Source organism: Schistocerca gregaria, chromosome 3 (assembly GCF_023897955.1).
Source record: "Schistocerca gregaria isolate iqSchGreg1 chromosome 3, iqSchGreg1.2, whole genome shotgun sequence".
Lineage (NCBI taxonomy): Eukaryota > Metazoa > Arthropoda > Insecta > Orthoptera > Acrididae > Schistocerca > Schistocerca gregaria.
Window position 1 is genome coordinate 296,199,179 of NC_064922.1, and position 22,078 is coordinate 296,221,256.

Consider the following 22,078-nt stretch of genomic DNA (forward strand, 5'->3'; position numbering starts at 1 on the left):
TTTCAAGTAAACTGGTCAGCCAACACATAGGGACCAAAACTCTTGTTTCCCAATATTCCGGCCAGACATTGATGCCGAAGGGAGCTTGATAGCTGCGGTCATGGGTGACATGCAGGTAACAACACAACAATGATGGGCATTGTGCATATTGAAGAGACCCTCATTAGTAAATGCTGCTTTATCTGACTGTATTACAGTGTTTATGAAGTTGTTGTTGGGTTCCTCTTCTTGTTGGAACCATTCACTGGACTGCATCTGCAGAAGGCAGTAAGCAAAATGCAGGTGTTGAGTTACAGAATAATGATAGGGGTGCAGCCCATGCTCGTGCAGTATGTCAGTGACAGTGCATTGTGAGACATGCAGTTGCCTTGCTGTGCTACATGTACTTCACTGGGGTTCTTGGTGTATGACCTCCAGAATAGCTTCCTCAGTAGATGGAGTATGGCAAGATCATGGACAACCTCTGTTACGTGATGATGGGTGGAGGGAACTTGTCTCCCAGTGCCGCAGCTCCAGATAACAAAATGCATTTCTGTATGGATGACATTGACCAGGATATCTAGCAGCATATTCATGAGCAGCAACATCACCCCAGTTTAATAGATGCACCAAGGACCAGAAGCATATCCACATATTCATAATTTGTGTGTGCCATGTGCCTGCCACACTGTTCTAGAATAACACAAATAGGAAATACAATAGAGTATGAACATATATGGAGCCTGTCATAGGTATGTTACTCCAATGGCAACTAGTCTCTGTCTTGTAAACAGCACATTCAGTATAAACACATCATTAGTCACAGTGGACTGTTCCACCTAACATGCATCACCTCTCTTACGGCTTTTGTTCTGCGTGATTCATCTCAACATTGCTAACTGTGAAATGTTAAGTTTTGAATTACACTGTTTCCCTAATGGTAATGGATGTGATATTTCCACATTTCCATTGATAATAATAATAAAATCAATGCATGAAGATAATTACTGAATAGCATGAGCTTATCAGACTCAATGTTGAAATGCATAATTAGTAGTTCCATGGTGATAATTCATATCAATGGTAACTAAGTTTGAAAATTATTTGCAAGCATGTTGTTAGCCCTACTGGTGACTTAAGGCCCTAACAAAATGTAATGGACCTGAACATGACATGAATAATAGTTGGTACTAATTGATGGGAACACTGGGGGGAGAACAAACAGAAAACAGGTTTGGAATGTAGTAGATGCAGTGGTGCAGAACAATTTGAATCCATGACGTGCAACAGGCTTCTGTAAAACCTGACCAATGAAAATGATTGTATTTCATTTCTGTGTTCATAATATCTAAGCACAAATGTTTTGTAGAAGACCCACTGTAGTCACTGTATAATGATTAGGATGCCAGATCGGGTACTGTACCACAAAGACTACAGTTAGCAAATAAAAACAAATATGCCTTGACCCAGTATCGAACCCTGACCTCCTGCATGCCAACCGAAAATTCTATCCATTGCACCAACTGTATAGCTCTACTCCTATAAGCTGACAGAGATAGTTATCATACATGTGATTACAGTGTTGCCAGACTGCAATCTTTAATGTCCAATTACTGCCAGAAGTACGCATAGGACAAAATTCTGTGAAAGACAATTTTCTATTGCTAACATGTGATAAGTGCATGAATCTTTCATCACACTGTGTGGTCTGATCTTTTTTCTGTTGACTATCTTCTACCCTATCATTTGGATTTCTCATGTTGTCCACAGAAAATTAGATTTGAGTACATTAGCTGCAAATCAAGCCATGGCTGAAGCCAGAAGTTGACAGTGAGATGATATTTTTGGAAAGATGCTGAGTCATCATCCGAAAAGATGTCCCATCTACCAGAAAGTAGCAAGTGTTGGACAAGATTGGTCCTGTAGGTGTAATGGATCTTGAAGAATCAGCAAAGAACAGAGTGCAGGAATTCTACAGAATTTGGACTAAGGTTTTAATGAAGAATTATACATATGGCAGAAAGTATCATTTCTTGAGAGGGATTTGAGATTTTACAGTCATAGGCCTCAACACTGGTTACCACTATACCCTCATTGAGAGAATTCTCAGGAAAGTAATAGGAAACAAGTCAGACATATGATAAATTAGCATATTTTGCCTTCATAATCCTACTAGAATTGAAAAAATATTGAATGTGAGAAAACATTATGTATCCCACTGCACTAAATAATAATAATAATAATAATAATAATAATATAAATTATTAGTGAAAAGCCTCCCTTCTAAAATGGTCTCCAAGACCAGGGAATTACCATTACCTTTTCATTGCCTGTAAGTATTATTTCTTGTGTTATTGCTATGATAGACACAAAAGCTGTATTATGAACTGTGATAATGTTGTTGCAGTAGGAAATGGTCTGTAGGTCATATAAAAATTCTAGTTTTATGGAATATGTTATAAAAAAGTATTAGTGCACTTAATACAACATTTATCAAAGAATCTACATTTAAATCAGTTGAAATCACAGTGTATTAGCATTTTTTTAAATTTAAAAGAGTCAAAAGAAAAAATAACTAACCGTACACATTATAAATTGAAGTTGGAGAGGGGAGAAAGGAAAAGAAAGGGAAGGGGTTACTGACGTCAGCTGCATTGGCTCAATGAGTGAAAATGTGTGAGAGACTAGGATTCCACTTACTGTTGTTGTTGTTGTGGTCTTCAGTCCTGAGACTGGTTTGATGCAGCTCTCCATGCTACTCTATCCTGTGCAAGCTTCTTAATCTCCCAGAACCCACTGCAACCCACATCCTTCTGAATCTGCTTAGTGTAGTCATCTGTTGGTCTCCCTCTATGATTTTACACTCCACGGTGCCCTCCAATACTAAATTGGTGATCCCTTGATGCCTCAGAACATGTCCTACCAAATGATCCCTTCTTCTGGCCAAGTTGTGCCACAAACTTCTCGTGTCCTAAATCCTATTCAATACTTCCTCATTAGTTATGTGATCTACCCATATAATCTTCAGCATTCTTCTGTAGCACCACATTTCGAAAGCTTCTATTCTCTTCTTGTCCAAACTATTTATGGTCCATGTTTCACTTCCATACATGGCTACACTCCATACAAATACTTTCAGAAATGACTTCCTGAGACTTAAATCTGTACTCTATGTTAACAAATTTCTCTTCTTCAGAAACACTTTCCTTGCCATTGCCAGTTTACATTTTATATCCTCTCTACTTCGACCATCATCAGTTATTTTGATCCCCAAGTAGCGAAACTCCTTTACTACTTTAAGTGTCTCATTTCCTAATCTAATTCCCTCTGCATCACCCGACTTAATTCGACTACATTTCAGTTTTGCTTTAGTTATGTTCATCTTATATCCCTCCTTTCAAAACACTGTCCATTCCGTTCAACTGCTCTTCCAAGTCCTTTGCTGTCTCTGACAGAATTACAATGTCATCGGCGAACCTCAAAGTTTTTATTTCTTCTCCATGGATTTTAATACCTAATCCGAATTTTTCTTTTGTTTCCTTTACTGCTTGCTCAATATACAGATTGAATAACATCGGAGAGAGACTACAACCCTGTCTGACTCCCTTCCCAACCACTGCTTAGTTAGTTAGTTAGTTAGTTAGTTATATTACTTGTTCCATGGATCATGAACACGATTCTTTCGTAATGATGTGGAACGTGTCAAAGTACAAAAGATTCATTTATCCCAAATAATCTTTGTTAGTCTTATATACGGTACAATTGTTAATACTTACTGTATTTCTTTAGCCTATGTCTAAAAATTCATCTATGGAGTTGAAGCAGTTGTCATTCAGGAATTCCCTTAACTTACTTTTGAATGCCGATTCGTTGTCTGTTAGACTTTTGATATTGTTTGGCAAGTGCCCAAAAATCTTTGTGGCAGTATAATTCACCCCCTTTTGTGCCAATGTCAAATTCAATGAACGGTAGTGAAGGTGACCCTGTCTCCTAGTATTGTAGCTGTGGACTGTGCTATTAATTCTGAAGTGATCTGGGTTACTAACAACAAATTTCATTAGGCTGTATATATATTGTGAAGCTACTGGCAATATCCCTAATTCTTTAAATAATTGTCTACAAGATGATCTTGGATGAGCCCCAGACATTATTCTGATAACACGTTTTTGTGCAATAAATACTTTCTTTCTTAGTGATGAATTGCCCCAAAAGATGATTCCGTAAGAAAGCAACGAATGAAAATATGCATGGTAAGGTAACTTACTGATATGCTTGTCTCCAAAATTTGCAATGACACTAATAGCATAGGTAGCTGAGCTCAATTGTTTCAGTAGATTGTCAATGTGTGTCTTCCAGTTTAAATTCTGATCAATACAGACACCCAGAAATTTTGAACAATCTGATTTAGCTAAAGATTTTCCCTCACACTCTATATTTATTTCCGGTGTTATGCCTTTCCCTGTACTGAACTGTATGTACAGTGTTTTTTCAAAGTTCAATGAAAGTCCATTTGCGGAAAACCACCTAATAATTCTTTGAAAAACATTATTTGCATTTTCCTCAGCTGCTTCCCTTTCATGTCCCTCGACTCTTATAACTGCCATCTGGTTTCTGTACAAATTGTAAATAGCCTTTCAATCCCTGTATTTTACCCCTGCCACTTTCAGAATTTGAAAGAGAGTATTCCAATCAACATTGTCAAAACCTTTCTCTATGTCTACAAATGCTAGAAACGTAGGTTTGCCCTTCCTTAATCTAGCTTCTAAGATAAGTCGTAGGGTCAGTATTGCCTCACGTGTTCCAACATTTCTACGGAATCCAAACTGATCTTCCCCGAGGTCGGCTTCTACTAGTTTTTCCATTCGTCTGTAAAGAATTCGTGTTAGTATTTTGCAGCTGTGACTTATTAAACTGATAGTTCGGTAATTTTCACATCTGTCAACACTTGCTTTCTTTGGGATTGGAATTATTATATCCTTCTTGAAGTCTGAGGGTATTTCGCCAATCTCATAAATCTTGCTCACCAGATGGTAGAGTTTTGTCAGGACTGGCTCTCCCAAGGCCGTGAGTAGTTCCAATGGAATGTTGTCTACCCGGGGGCCTTGTTTTGACTCGGGTCTTTCAGTGCTCTGTCAAACTCTACACGCAGTATCGTATCTCCCATTCCGTCTTCATCTACATCCTCTTCCATTTCCATAATATTGTCCTCAAGTACATCGCCCTTGTATAGACTCTCTATATACTCCTTCCACCTTTCTGCTTTCCCTTCTTTGCTTAGAACTGGGTTTCCATCTGAGCTCTTGATGTTCATACAAGTGGTTCTTCTATCTCCAAAGGTCTCTTTAATTTTCCTGTAGTCAGTACCTATCTTACCCCTAGTGAGATAAGCCTCTACATCCTTACATTTGTCCTCTAGCCATCCCTGCTTAGCCATTTTGCACTTCCTGTCGATCTCATTTTTGAGACGTCTGTATTCCTTTTTGCCTGCTTCATTTACTGCATTTTTATATTTTCTCCTTTCATCAATTAAATTCAATATTTCTTCTATTACCCAAGGATTTCTACTAGCCCTCGTCTTTTTACCTACTTGATCCTCTGCTGCCTTCACTACTTCATCCCTCAAAGCTACCCATTCTTCTTCTACTGTATTTCTTTCCCCCATTCCTGTCAATTGCCCCCTTATGCTCTCCCTAAAACTCTGTACAACCTCTGGTTCTTTTAGTTTATCCAGGTCCCATCTCCTTAAATTCCCACTGTTTTGCAGTTTCTTCAGTTTTAATCTACAGGTCATAACCAATAGATTGTGGTCTGAGTCCGCATCTGCCCCTGGATATGTCTTACAGTTTAAAACCTGGTTCCTATATCCCTGTCTTACCATTATATAATCTATCTGATACCTTTTAGTATCTCCAGGCTTCTTCCATGTATACATCCTTCTTTTATGATTCTTGAACCAAGTGTTAGCTATGATTAAGTGGTGCTCTGTGCAAAATTCTACCAGGCGGCTTCCTCTTTCATTTCTTTGCCCGAGTCCATATTCACCTACTACGTTTCCTTCTCTCCCTTTTCCTACTACCAAATTCCAGTCACCCATGACTATTAAACTTTCATCTCCCTTCACTATCTGAATAATTTCTTTTATTTGATCATACATTTCTTGAATTTCTTCGTCATCTGCAGAGCTAGTTGGCATATAAACTTGTACTACTGTAGTAGGTGTGGGCTTCGTATCTATCTTGGCCACAATAATGCATTCACTATGCTGTTTGTAGTAGCTTACCCGCATTCCTATTTTCCTATTCATTATTAAACCTACTCCTGCATTACCCCTATTTGATTTTGTTTTTATAACCCTGTAGTCACCTGACCAGAAGTCTTGTTCCTCCTGGCACCGAACTTGACTAATTCCCACTATATCTAACTTTAACCTATCCATTTCCCTTTTTAAATTTTCTAACCTACGTGCCCAATTAAGGGATCTGACATTCCAAGCTCTGATCCGTAGATCACCAGTTTTCTTTCTCCTGATAACGACATCTTCTTGAGTAGTCCCCGCCCGGAGATCCGAATGGGGGACTATTTTACCTCCGGAATATTTTACCCAAGAGGACGCCATCATCATTTAATCATACAGTAAAACGCATGCCCTCGGGAGAAATTACGGCCATAGTTTCCCCTTGCTTTCAGCCGTTCGCAGTACCAGCACAGCAAGGCCGTTTTGGTTATTGTTACAAGGCCAGATCAGTCAATCATCCAGACTGTTGCCTAGAGAGGTGCATTAACCACTGTGCTTGTGGACACAGTGTTGAACACAACTGTGTGGACTGTCTTGGCATGTCTCTCAGTCAGCCCACATTTCCACCTAGCTCCACCTATCCTCAGTACATGTCCATGTCCTTGATGCTTGCTACTTTGAGTTTGAGGAGGTTGGATGTATTTGTGAATCTGCACTGAGGGAGGTGGGTTCATTGCCCATTTTGGCAAATCAATTATATGAGTGCATGGTGTCTGTTCTTTTGGACATATTTGAATGAACAAACACCATGCAGAATAAATTGATGTGATATATATCATGTAAATTGAAGGAGGAAGGGGGAAGAAAGGAAAGAAATGGGATGGGACTATTGATGTCGAGCTGCATCAGGACTTTATGTGGAACCAGTGGAAATGAGTGAAAGCAGCAATCTCCCACTTACTAGACAGTTGCGTTAACATATTCATCACCCAGTCACAGTGTTTTTCACTCATCACTGCTTATTCTGCATATTCCTTTCCTTTTATATCCCCTAAACTGTCAATTTACACAATATGTATCACAGCTGCAAATTCTGTGTGGTGTCTGTTTGTTTGGACATGTCAGACAGAACAGACACAATGATTTCATAGAATTGGTACTCAACCTATTTGAATAATTTAAGGATCTGTTACAAATTTACTATGATGAATCCCATACTGTTAATGAGTATAGACATTCATATGAAAAATTAAAAAATATATTTCGACAAAGAAGAAAGCCAGTGATATCTACATTTATCAGTCCTGTAACAAATGTAAAGCTGCTTGGAAAATAGTTAAAGCAGAAGCTGGGCTCACTGCTAAAGATCTACTAGTTCCACTAAGTGTAGATGAGCCAAATAATAGTTTTATAAATTCTGTGAAATTAGCAATGTCAAATGAAAGAAGTTTAGATTACAAAGATAGACTTCCCAGTTCACAAGAAGCAGTGCTTAAGGTAGACTTGCCAAAATTTGGATGGCAGACTATTTATCCCCAGAACAGACTGGATGTTGACATGTCACTGAGCAACTCTAGAACTGAGAATATACATGTTTCTCTAATTTTGTCATAAAAAGAATAATAGATGCTGTATGTGTTTGACTGTAACTCGTAGATAGGATCTTTAGAGAGGGAACATTTCCAGACTGTCTGAAACTGACAATTGTCTTGCACATATACAAAAGGGAGACTGAAATTCACCCCAAAATTACAGACCCACAGCTGTTGTACCAATAATTTCAAAAATTATTGAAACATTAATGAAAGACCCAAATCTCACCATGGCATCTGACACCATCCCACATAGCATTTTGTTTAAGAAACTTGAGACATATGGAATAATTAAAACAGAACTAACATTACTGAAATCATATTTTCAAATAGAAACCAGATTGCTGTTGTAAATTCAAATAATAAACCTGATCTTCTGAAAGTAAAATGCAGAGTTCGACAAGTATCTGTGCTGGTACTTTCTTATTTATTGTCTATGTGAATGACTTCTCTAACCTACTACCTTATAAATTTTTCATGTATGTCGGTGATATAACTTTTATTGCACACATCATGATGTGAATGCTGCTAAACAAGTGAACAACTCCATGATGGAAAAGGTACCTCAGTTGTTCCAGAAAAAGCAGGCTGACATTAAATAATAGTAAAACTGAACATATGCTCTTTCTTCTTAGAAATATTAATAATGGACAAAATCACTCAGTAAACTTATAAGTCACCTATCTTGATAGTACATTATTCTGGAACACCCACATAGAAAATCTCCATAGTAAATTATCACGAGTTCTTTTCTTCCATACACATCTACATTATAGGATACTACTTTTGGGAAACTCTGCTGGGGCAAGAGAGGTCTTTATCAGGTGTAAGAAATCCATCAGATGTTTATTTGGCTAAAGCATATTAACTTCTTGCAAACAATACTCTGTTGAACATAAGATACTTACAGCCCCCAGCCTCTTCATACTCATGGTACTTATGCAAGCTAAACATAATACCCATGAGTATGAAAGTAGGTCAGGTGTGCACTTATGCAGTAACAGAGATAGGAACTTATTAGTCATTCTGTGGACTCAATTACGTAAAGTCAAAAATAATTTTTCAGATGCTGGCAAAACATTTTTCGACAGTATACCTTACAGCACAATGAAATTACATAAAATAAATTTAAAATGGCTGAAAGAAAATGTGTTTTGTAAAATAAATGTATTTATATGTACTGAAAAAATGATAAACTTTCATTAATGTGACTGTGAATACAACCTTATTTGTAGCCTACATAACCTCTGTAACAAAATGTTTGATAATGTAAATCTGTTTATATAATAACCAATATCTATGTAATGTTATTTATACATGTTAACCTTTGTCCAATCAGGCATGTATTGACAATACCTTATTCAACACCACAGTTGTCCACATGCAAATAAATAAATTTCAATTTCATTTCAGTTTAATAGCTTAGTAAATGTATAATTTATTTTATAATAGTGCATTAATATACGTACATCAAAAAAAGTTTTGCATCACCTCAGTTCCCAGAACTCCTGAAGATAGACATTGACTGTGGATATTGTTCACAGAACCCAGTCCCTTTGACTGTTCAGAGATGTGACTAACCCCCCTCCCCAAAGATGTAAACAACCATACATGAGCAACACCTATTAGACAGAGAGGATCCGACAGCCAATACAGTTCCAGTCATTCCACCGGGAAGGAGGTATATGGCTCATGTTTTCTGTAGTTCAGCCATGCCTAGATGGTCAATACTGTGGTTTGATCACATCCACATTGTTATTTATTGGCAGGAAGCACTTTCAACAAGGGAAGTGTCCAGGTGTCTCAGAGTGAACCAAAGCGATGTTGTTTGAACATGGTGGAGATACAGAGATATAGGAACTGTCGATGGCATGCCTCGCTCAGGCCGCCCAAGGGTTACTACTGCAGTGGATGTCTGCTACCTACGGCTTGTGGCTTGGAGGAACCCTGACAGCAATGCCACCATGTTGAATAATGATTTTCATGCAGCCGCAAGACATCGTGTTACGACTCAAACTGTGAGCAACATGCTGCATTGTGCACAACTTCACTCCCAACACTCATGGCGAGGCCCATCTTTGCAACCACATCATCATGCAGTGCAGTACAGATGGGCCCAATAACTCGCCAAATGGGCCCTCAGGATTGGCATCACGTTCTCTTCACCGATGCCTTCAACCAGACAATCATTGGACATGTTTTTGGAGGCAATGCGGTCATGCTGAACACCTTAGACACACTGTCCAGCGAGTGCAGCAAGGTGGAGGTTCCCTGCTGTTTTGGGGTGGCATTATGCGGGGCTGAGGTACACCGCTGGTAGTTATGTAAGGTGCCATTACGGCTGTATGATAGGTGAATGCCATCCTCGAACTGATAGCACAACCATATTGGCAGTATATTGACGAGGTATTTGTCTTCATAGACGACAATTCATGCCCCCATCATGCACATCTAGTGAATGACTTTTTTCAGGATATTGACATCACTTGACTAGAGTGACCAGTATGTTCTCCATACATGAACACTATCAAACATGCCTAGGATAGATTGAAAATGGCTTTTTATGGACAACATGACCCGCCAACCACTCTGAGGGATCTACACTGAATCACCATTGAGGAATGGGACAATCTGTACCAACAGTGTCTTGATGAACTTGAGGATAGTATTCCACTACAAATACAAACATGCGTCAGTGCAAGAGGATGTGCTACTGGGTATTAGAGGTACCAGTGTTTTCAGCAATATGCACCACCATCTCTGAATGTCTCACTGTATCATGGTACAACATGCAATGTGTGGCTTTCATGAGCAACAAAAAGGGCAGAAATGATGTTTATGTTGATCCCTACTCCAATTTTCTGTACAGCCTCCGGAACTCTCAGAACCAAGGTGATGCAGAACATTTTTTGATGTGTCCACATCGTTTCTGTTTACAACACATCAATGTTTCTCTTACAGAAGAGAAGCTATATGTACTCAAGAGAAAGCAAATAAAACATGGGAGAAGAAGTGGGGATTTATGACTCAATATAGAAAGGTACAAATAATCTACAAGAACAAACACACTATGTGATCAAGAATATCTGAACACCCCCAAAAACATGTTTTTCACATTAGGTGCATTGTGCTGCCACCTACTGTCAGGTACTCAATATCGGTGACCTCAGTAGTCATTAGACATTATGAGAGAGCAGGAATGGGTGCTCCATGGAACTCATGGACTTCGAACGTGGTCAGATGATTGTAAGTCACTTGTGTCATATGTCTGTACATGAGATTTCCACGCTCCTAAACATCCCTAGGTCCACTGTTTCCAATGTGATAGTGAAGTAGAACTGTGAAGGGACACATACAGCACAAAAGTGTACAGGCTGACCTCGTCTGTTGACTGACATAGACCGCCGAAATTTGAAAAGGGTCATAATGTGTAATAGCCAGACATCTATCCAGACCATCATACAGGAATTCCAAACTGCATCAGGATCCACTACAAGTACTATAACAGTTAGGCAGAAGGTGAGAAAGTTTGGATCTCATGGTTGAGCAGCTGCTCATAAGCCACACATCATGCTAGTAAATGCCAAACAACACCTTGCTTGGTGTAAGGAGCATAAACATTGGACTATTGAACAGTGGAAAAACATTGTGTGGAGTGATGAATAATGCTACACAATGTGGCGATCCGACAGCAGGGTGTGGGTGTGGCAAATGCCCGGTGAACAGGTCATCTGCCAGTGTGTATAGTGCCAACAGTAAAATTCGAAGGTGGTGGTGTTATGGTGTGATCATGTTTTTCATGGAGGGGGCTTGCACCCCTTGTTGTTTTGCATGGCACTATCACAGCACAGGCCTACATTGATGTTTTAAGCACCTTCTTGCTTACCATCATTGAAGAGCAATTTAGGGATGATGATTGCATCTTTCAACATGATCAAGCACCTGTTCATAATGCATGGCCTGTGTCAGAGTGGTTACATGACATCCCTGTAATGGACTGGTCTGCACTGAGTCCTGACCTGAATCCTATAGAACGTCTTTGGGATGTACTGGAACGCCGACTTCATGCCAGGCCTTGCCGATCACATCAAAACCTCTCCTCAGTGCAACACTCCGTGAAGAAAGGGCTGCCATTCCCGAAAAACCTTTCAGCACCTGATTGAACACATGCCTGAGAGAGAGGAAGCTGCCATTAAGGCTAAGGGTGGGCCATCACCATATTGAATTGCAGCATTACCAATGGAGGGAACCACGAACTTGTAAGTCATCTGCCAGGTATCTGGATACTTTTAATCACATAGTGTACATGTAACACCTTACAATAATGTTTGTTGACTTTGTGTTGAATGGTATTGAAACATTGCTTATGCCTTATATTCATAACAATTTTGGAAGAAACAAACCTTCATTGAAATTATGACTCAACTATTAAGATATTTTGTAACTTGTCTTATCTTCATATAGTGCATTGTTCTTTTTGTACTCCTGAGAGTAAATTGGTCTTGAATTACAGCTCATATTCACAGCTGTCAGGAGTTGTTTTGTTCCAAACAACAATTATTTCTGGCGGTTTTAATCTGCATTAAACTATTTTCATTTATTGAATCCACTCCACAGTGAAAGTATCCACTGTAGCTTAAGTCGCAAACTGTCATGTGGTTTCCATTCTTCTTTTGGAGTCATAAATCAAAATGAGTTTTTTTTATAGCTATTAAAAACAAATACTGGTAAATGAAAAATTATTTTTTTAAATTTGTTTAGTTCTAATTACTAATGGCAGAAGGTTTCAAAAATATTTTGTTATTGTATTATTATTCATGTTTGGGGCCTAATAGGCCATGCAATATACCATAGAAGGCTTTTTCAGAGTATTGTTTTAGATTTTCTTTGTGCTCATATTAATTTCATTCTTTTAGAATGGGCTCTTTTCAGTCGTTGAACCAAGTTGTTCCAGTCTTCTCAGGTTTCTCTGCCAGGTCAACTGCACAGTCATTAATGTTTTGTCTAATTTTTTTCTGTCTGCTATGTCAAGTTTTGTTAGTCCTGCCTCCTTCAGGCCTTCTTTTACAGTTCAGATTCATTTTCTTTGTCTTTTGTTCATCCCGAATTTGGAGTATGTTAAATCAATTACTTTGCAATGTTCTTTGCCTTTCTATTAGCCCAATATTGTTTCCTTCTTTCTGAGCTTGCTTTCATTTCTTCTTCAGATATTTAGATGATTTATTTGGTTTTGATTTTGTCTTTGATCCTCTCTTTCTCATCTCTGGTTACCTTTTTTTTTCATTTTTCATTTTTTTTTTTTTTTTGCAGTTTTATCTGTGAGTATATTTTTTGTGATTTCGATTTCTGTTGAGTCCTTCTCCAATTCCTTAAACCATTTTTTTATGATAGTAAGCAAAAACGTTTTTGGTTAATTCATTTGGCTTCATTCTGAGGATGTGTCCATAAAAATCAGTTTTTATTTTTGTCATTTTGTCAGAGAGGTTTTTTAGTAGTTTGATAAGGGGTTTCATTTCTGGTGTAGATTTGTTTCTAGGTATGGAATCCGAGGCCAATGGTTTTTCTTAATATCTTCCTTTCTTTGAACTCCAGCCTTTTAAATGGGCCATGATTGGTGATGGACCGTGTTTCAGCTGCATACGGGGCTTTTGTTCTGATGATTGTGTTATAATGTCTTATTTTTGAGTTCCCTGAGAAGGAATTTTTCTTACATGTGATTTTGGTGATTTCATAGTCTAGTTAAACTTTACTATTTCTGAGTTTCTTTGCCCTTTTCTTGACTGCATTCCATTTGTTCCATTCTCCAAGACATTTGCGTTCTTTGATAATCTCTATTTTTTGTTCTTCCACTTTAAAATGTTTTCATTGGTTTTTTATCTTTCTCTTTTGCTTGGTGTTTTTAAAAGGTGAGTTTCAGCTCTATTTTTTCTGCTTGTTTTGTAGCCTGAGGGTCTGTTCTTTGGCTTCTTCCCATGTCTCAGCTAGTAGCACCATCTCATCTGCAAAGGCTTGACAATTGACTTTGACACCTCAATTTTTGATTCCTAATCAGATTCCTCTCTGGATCTTTGTGTTCCATCCTCTGACTACATTTGAAAGTCCCAGTCCATTAAGAAATATGCTTTTTGGAAGTCAATGAAAGTGACAACACACGATTTTGTTCTTGGCTTTTGGTAGTCCATGAGGTTCAGGATTTGTTTTGGGCAGGATATTCCTTCCATGAAACCTGTTTTATGTTCCTCAAATTTATGGTCTAACTGGGGTTCTGTTGTGTTTGGTAGCACTTCAGGTAGTAACTAGGAGTGAGATACCTCTGTGATTGTTAGGGTCTGTTTTTGACCCTCTCTTATGGATTGGATGGATGAGGGCCATCTTCCACACATCTGGAATTCTTTCATTTATCCAGATTTCTTCAAAGGTATGTTGGAGAAATTCCTTGGCATTTTTGGTGACATTTTTCCAAAGTTCAACTGTGATCTGCTTATCTCCCGAGGCCTTATAGTTCTTGAGATTTGAAATGACTGACTGTAGTTCCTCAGTGGTGCATGGTTCCAAGTTAGGGATTCTAATTGTTGAGGTGTTAAAGTGCACTTATTCTAGGAGTTCTTTGCAGTACAGGGGATCTGAAATATTCTGCCAATATTTTGCAATTATCCCTGTTGTTGTGGGCAATATTTCCATTTATGTCTTGAAATTGTAGAGTTTGTGGGCTGTATTTAGATATTTCTCATTTAAAAGTCTTATAAAAGTTCTTCGCAGCATTTTTGATTAAGTCTTCATTGATCTGAAGGAGGAGTTAGTCATCTTCAGATTTTTTTAAAAATTCTTTTGAGACATTTGCTCACCAATTTTCTTACACTTAAGGTTTGTCTGATACGTTCATTTTTCTGTGATTGCCACTGTTGCCACACTTTTGTTCTTAGTTCAAGGAATCTGCCATATTCTTCCATCCACTAGGAATGAATTTTGGCTTTGGTTTTTGGAGCTATTTGTTTGAGCCTAGTTATTAGGCTTTCTTTTATTTGCTTTATTTGCATGTCTTTAGTTGTGAGGGGAAACTTTGGAGTTTATTACCTATTCAGAATAGTATTTTTTTCTTTTGGGATTATTGGTGTAGTTCATCATTTTTCCCTTGGGTAGTGATTAGAATCTCCGTTGGCCCCTCTTAGGACTTTCTTTATGGAATTCAATTTGGTTTCCACGTATTGAGTTCGAATTCACCGAGGTGTGGGTTTGGTGAGGCCCATGTTTTCTATTTTCTAGGTAGCTTTTTAAATGCTGTGGATTTCAGGAGCATGTTGTGTAGTAGGCATAGTTCTATCAGTCCGATGACATTTTGGTTAGTTCTGTTAGTGCTGCATAGTTTTCAACTTTCGTTTTTCTCCTTCCTTACCTGAGCACTGAAATTGCCCATAAGTAGGACATCGCATTTTTCTGGGATTTTTTGAAAAATGTCAAGTACAAGGTGGCACACAAAATGTGTTATCAAATGTGTCTTTCACAATTTACGACATACATTAGATATCCCACTGGGATCTCTACAGCAGTACCAGCAGAGCTTGGAAAAACAATTGAGTTACGAAATGATGTGTAGTTCATGAAACTGCTGCTAGGAGACTAGTAAGCAGCAATGGCTGACAATGGAAGACTGACAACAGCAACGATCGGCAATTGTGTTACTTTTTCATGAAACAAAAAGCCTTGTTGTGACTCAGAGGCATTTTCGACAACAATATAACACATGATGGGTCCCTTTCAAGAAGACCATCCACAGGTTGTATTATAAATTTGTACAGGAAGGAACAGTATTGGAAGTGAAGCGACCTCGGCCTAAGCCTCTTTGTTTGTCGGAGAATATTGAAGCGGCATGAGTTGCTGTACAGAGAAGTCGTGGGAAATCATGTAGAAAGGCAGAGTACAACTGGGAATATCCAGATGCTCTGTTCAACGCATTCTTAAAAGTGACCTCCATATGTACCCATACAAGATGACCTGTGCACAGAAGCTCACTGAAGAACACAAGCAGCAGAGACTACTGTTTGCTCAGTGGGTGGAGGATAGGGAAGAAACTCTCAACAACGTTTGGTTTTCAGACAAGACGCATTTTCATTTAACAAACAAAATGTATGCTTTTGGGCCACTGAAAATCCACAAGTGCTTCATGAACGATAACATTAGGCTCTGAGGATTACAGTGTGAGCAGAAATTTCCAGTCACAGACTTATTGGACCCTTTTTCTTTGAAGAAACTGTGAACAGCGAGCGTTATTTGAGCATGCTTCACAATAGCTTCATTCCACAGCTTCTTGCTACTGCCTTGCCCTTCAACACACAGTGGTTCATGCAAGATGGAGCAAGGCAACATACTGCAAACACTGTGTTGGAGTTTTTACATGTACATTTTGAGATGCGGATCATTTCACTCAGGTTTCCAGGTCGCTTCACTGACAGACAAAATTGGCCCCCCAGTAGCCCAGACCTCAATCCATGTGACTTTTTTCTTTGGGGGTACCTAAAGGAAAAAATATTCCCAAAATGTCCATGTGATTTAATGGAGCTCAGAAGACTTATTCTTCAAGCTTGCAGTGAAATTGCGGAAGACATGTGCTGTAGGGTAATCACTATCTTCAGTGTTCGTTTGAAGGAAGTTAGGAAACAAAATGGTAGACATATTGATCATGTGCTGAGTTAGAACAAATCTCCATGGACAGCTGTTCATTGTAGTATATGTTCCTTTCAGATTGTATTGACAATAAAGTTTATATTCAAAAACAAAATGGTAACACATTTCGTGTGCCACCCTGTTGTTGGGTTCAAAAATGTCCCACATTTTCTTTGTCCTTTCTATTGTCCTCATTTATGGGGGCATGCACATTCACAATAATGTATATTTTGTTAGCAAATCTGAAACTAAGTGTGCAGAGTCTCAAATTTGTGGTTTTAACTTGATAAAAAGAGTCCAAAATATTTGTGACTATTATGAAGTCAGCTCCAAAGTTCGATGTGTTTTCCATATTTTTTTGCCTATCTTTCCTTTGCATATTGCCATTTTTTATGTGCTATAAGATTCACCTCCATTTTTAAGCAATTTTTTTAAATAACATTTTTACCTTTTTATTATTAGATTGCAAAGCCAGACTAAAAAAAATTCTTAATTTATAAAACTAAACTAATGTTTAATATCCCTGAAAATCATCATCTTCTAGTTTTGGCCATTTCGCATTCAGTCCTATATCTGCATCTTGCATCTTCCTCATTTTTTTTGCGTTTCTTCTTTATTGGTCTGTCAAATGCAAACTTTTTTTTCTGTTGGTGGGGGGCTGAAATGCTGCTTAACTGCTATGTTTCCATTTTCTTCTGCATATACTATTACTTTCAATTTATGGGCCTCATCATATGAGCATATTTTATTTTTTCCATTACAAAAGTAGCTGTTAACAGAAATATTGTACTGTTACTGATAACACAAATCACTTTCAGTTCAAGTTAACTGGCACTGTAGACTGTAATGATGCATGATAGGCTAATCAACATTCTGGGTTTTAGATGGCGGAGCAGTTTGTGAATCCCGGCAACTCATGTTTGTCACATTGTTGCTCTGCTGGTGCCAGTCGAATCCAATGTTGCCAGTTAGAGATAGGTTTCCCATGGGGTTTAATATATGGCCATTTTTAAGACTGGTGGGAATTTTAAATCAAACACTGGATGTTTTTATATTAATTTTGAGTATAGGACACACCTGAATTTTTGAGGCAATTTTTTGAAGATAAAAGTGTGTATTACAGTTTGTAAGAACATCTAAATCTACATCCATACTCCGCAAGCCACCTGACGGAGTGGAGGAGGGTACCTTGAATACCTCTATCGGTTCTCCCTTCTATTCCAGTTTGTGGAAAGAAGGATTGTCAGTATGCCTCTGTGTGGGTTCTAATCTCTCTGATTTTATCTTCATGGTCTCTTTGTGATGTAAATAAAATAGAAAGAAACTTCCACACGGGAAAAATATATCAAAAACAAAGATTCCAAGACTTACCAAGCGGGAAAGCGCCGGCAGACAGGCACATGAACAAAACACACAAACACACACACAGAATTACTAGCTTTCGCAACCGATGGTTGCTTCTTCAGGAAGGAGAGGGAAAGACGAAAGGATGTGGGTTTTAAGGGAGAGGGTGAGGAGTCATTCCAATCCCGGGAGCGGAAAGACTTCCCTTAGGGGGAAAAAAAGGACAGGTGTACACTCGCACACACAAACACACACACACACACACACACACACACACACACACACACACACACACACACACACACACACACACATATCCATCCGCACATACACAGACACAAGCAGACATATTTAAAGGCAAAGAGTAAGGGCAGAGATGTCAGTCGAGGCGGAAGTACAGAGGCAAAGAAGTTGTTGAAAGACAGGTGAGGTATGAGCGGCGGCAACTTGAAATTAGCGGAGGTTGAGGCCTGGCGGATATCGAGAAGAGAGGATATACTGAAGGGCGAGTTCCCATCTCCGGAGTTCGGATAGGTTGGTGTTGGTGGGAAGTATCCAGATAACTCGGACGGTGTAACACTGTGCCAAGATGTGCTGGCCGTGCATCAAGGCATGTTTAGCCACAGGGTGATCCTCATTACCAACAAACACTGTCTGCCTGTGTCCATTCATGCGAATGGACAGTTTGTTGCTGGTCATTCCCACATAGAAAGCATCACAGTGCAGGCAGGTCAGTTGGTAAATCACGTGGGTGCTTTCACACGTGGCTCTCCCTTTGATCGTGTACACCTTCCGGGTTACAGGACTGGAGTAGGTGGTGGTGGGAGGGTGCATAGGACAGGTTTTACACCGGGGGCGGTTGCAAGGGTAGGAGCCAGAGGGTAGGGAAGGTGGTTTGCGGATTTCATAGGGATGAACCAAGAGGTTACGAAGGTTAGGTGGACGGCGGAAAGACACTCTTGGTGGAGTGGGGAGGATTTCATGAAGGATGGATCTCATTTCGGGGCAGGATTTTAGGAAGTCGAATCCCTGCTGGAGAGCCACATTCAAGGTCTGATCCAGTCCCGGGAAGTATTCTGTCACAAGTGGGGCACTTTTGGGGTTCTTCTGTGAGAGGTTCTGGGTTTGAGGGGATGAGGAAGTGGCTCTGGTTATCTGCTTCTGTACCAGGTTGGGAGGGTAGTTGCCGGATGCGAAAGCTGTTTTCAGGTTGTTGGTGTAATGGTCGAGGGATTCAGGACTGGAGCAGATTCGTTTGCCACGAAGGCCTAGGCTGTAGGGAAGGGACCGTTTGATATGGAATGGGTGGCAGCTGTCATAATGGAGGTACTGTTGCTTGTTGGTGGGTTTGATGTGGACGGATGTGTGCAGCTGGCCATTGGACAGATGGAGGTCAACGTCTAGGAAAGTGGCATGGGATTTGGAGTAGGACCAAGTGAATCTGATGGAACCAAATGAGTTGAGGTTGGAGAGGAAATTCTAGAGTTGTTCTTCACTGTGAGTCCAGATCATGAAGATGTCATCAATAAATCTGTACCAAACTTTGTGTTGGCAGGCTTGGGTAACCGAGAAGGCTTCCTCTAAGCGACCCATAAACAGGTTGGCATACGAGGGGGCCATCCTGGTACCCATGGCTGTTCCCTTTAATTGTTGGTATTGTGTTTGTGTGTGCGAGTGTACACCTGTCCTTTTTTTCCCCTAAGGGAAGTCTTTCCGCTCCCGGGATTGGAATGACTCCTTACCCTCTCCCTTATATATAATATCATAGGAGGGAGCAATATACTGCTTGACTCCTCGGTGAAGGTATGTTCTCAAAACTTCAACAAAAGCCCATACCTAGCTACTGAACTTCTCTCCTGCAGAGTCTTCCACTGGAGTTTATCTATCATTTCCGTAATGCTTTCGCGATTACTAAATGATCCTGTAACGAAGCATGCTGCTCTCTATTGGATCTTCTCTATGTCTTCTATCAACCCTATCTGGTATGGATCCCACACCAGTATTCAGCAGTGGGCGAACAAGCTTACTGTAACCTACTTCCTTTGTTTTCAGATTGTATTTCCTTAGGATTCTTCCAATGAATCTCAATCCGACATCTGCTTTACCGACGATCAACTTTATATGATCATTCCATTTTAAATCACTCCTAATGCATACTCCCAGATAATTTATGGAATTAACTGCTTCCAGTTGCTGACCTGCTACATTGTAGCTAAATGATAAGGGTTCTTTCTTTCTATGCATTTGCAGCACATTACACTTGTCTACATTGAGATTCAATTGCCATTCCCTGCACCATGAGTCAATTTGCTGCAGATCCTCCTGCATTTCAGTACAGTTTTCCATTGTTACAACCTCTCGATATCATCATCCGCAAAAAGCCTCACTGAACTTCCGATGTCATCCACAAGGTCATTTATGTATACTGTGAATAGCAACGGTCCTACAAAACTCCTCTGCGGCACACCTGAATCCACTCTTACTTCGGAAGACTTCTCTCCGTTGAGAATGACATGCTTCGTTCTGTTATCTAGGAACTCTTCAATCCATTCACACAATTGGTCTGGTAGTCAAGAAACCTCTAAAATCAAAATTGTTTTCAGCCATGAATCTTGTTTCTTTTAGGACTGTTATGAAAATTTGGTAATTTTTGAGAATGTCTGTAATATGTTTTAATTTTCCAGTTTTTAGAAGGGAATTTATGTTGAAAGGATCCATGTAATTTGGTTTTCTATACTTCATCTTGCTTCAGGTTCCATGACACTTCAACTCATCTTTGTGTAATGCTGCAGACTTCCCAGAATCTGACTGTCTGTTGTGCACTTTAGTGCAGTGGATTGTCCATCTAAGGTAATCTGTTTCACACCACAGTCAACAGTCTTCCATGATGTATGGAGTGGCTCTTATTGTTAGAGCCACTGGTTTACAACCACAATTATTAGCACTGGTATTTTTTCTCAGAAGTCATTAACCTGGAGAAGAGATGCTGCCCAATCTGATGACTGTCACCGTAGGATTTTGATTTCTTTGATGGTCCTTGAGTAGTATTTTACTTCCCACCTACTATGCATCTCTGCAGAGCCTTCCTCTATCTGGTAGGAGAACAGAACCCCTCCCTTCCCCTTCCTTCTCTCCTCTCTCTATCTATCTTTCTGTTTAAAGCCCTATTATGAAACATTATTTTGATTATTGTGTTGTAATGTATCAGTTTTGTGTATTTTGAAATGCATTTTTTTTGTTATTGGTGCTTCAGTAATAAGTGGAGTGTTTTTGAAATACAGACCTTCTTCTTTCTGAATATGGAAGCCAGACTTATGACCCACTGAGTCACTTTCTTCTTATAAATTTTTTGATGTCTGCGAATTAGTTTCAGAAATAAGATTTGCTCTCGGCAACATCTGTTTTATCACAAACCTGCTGATATTCATATATTGTTAGAAGAGAATTTTGTGTGGAACAGAAAGACAGAAAATCCCTCTAAAATTAACACTGTTCTGTCTCCCTTCTTATGTAATAGATGTAGCAAGGCAGTTACCCAATCATTTGGAATTTTCTCAGCTCTCACAATGTTTTTATGACCAATATAATATCTTTTAAGGTATTTGGGCCAGATCATTTCAGGAGTTCTGCAACAATTCTGTCATCAATAGTGCTTTGTTATTTTTTCAGACTTTTTATTTATGTGGCAGTTTCCTCTTCATTTATTACTTGTGAATCTGGATTGGTTTTCAGGGAAATTTCTAGTAGAATCAGTTTAGGGAATTTATAAGGTTTCAAGTATTTGCAAGGTTCTGTGCAATTTTCTTGGTTGTTAAAGTGCAAATTTTCCACTTTCCTTTTTGAAGGTGAGATTTTGGATTGGTACTGCTTTAAATGTGTTGTAAGAATCCTGATATGGGGATTTTTCTTTTTTTATGGTGCCTTCAATTTCATGGAATTAATCATTCTCATTCTACCTTTTCATTTGTCTAATTTTGAAGCTTCTTTTCTAGTTGCCAGGAACATGTCATGTGTGTTATTTATTTGTTTCTATTCTATGTTTTGAATGTCTTGTGTTAAGATTTTATTGATTTTTCATCATCTTCAATCCACAAAGGGTGTTTGTTCAGCCTTTGTAAAGAAATTTGGTTTTAGGCAGTTTTGATAGACTTGAGCCAATAATGCCAAGCGTATCAAAACTAGATTTGAGTTGTCATCAATTCTGCACTTGTGTCTTGTTGAGTTCATTTGCTAATAGCAGAGGCTGGATTTTACTGGTATCAAATTT

General features: G+C 39.0%; 1 long non-coding RNA gene across 2 annotated transcripts in view; it reads left to right on the forward strand.

Annotated features, from left to right (window-relative positions):
* LOC126354643 (uncharacterized) overlaps positions 1-22,078 on the forward strand; it is a 59,528-nt gene that overhangs the window by 30,415 nt on the left and 7,035 nt on the right. Inside the window, exon 3 of one of the 2 annotated variants that reach the window (XR_007565363.1) lies at positions 10,768-10,848. The exons of the other annotated variant lie outside the window; for it this stretch is intronic. This is a non-coding gene — a long non-coding RNA (uncharacterized LOC126354643). Of the gene's footprint in view, positions 1-10,767; positions 10,849-22,078 lie in introns of those variants that run through there. 2 annotated transcript variants of the gene reach the window in all.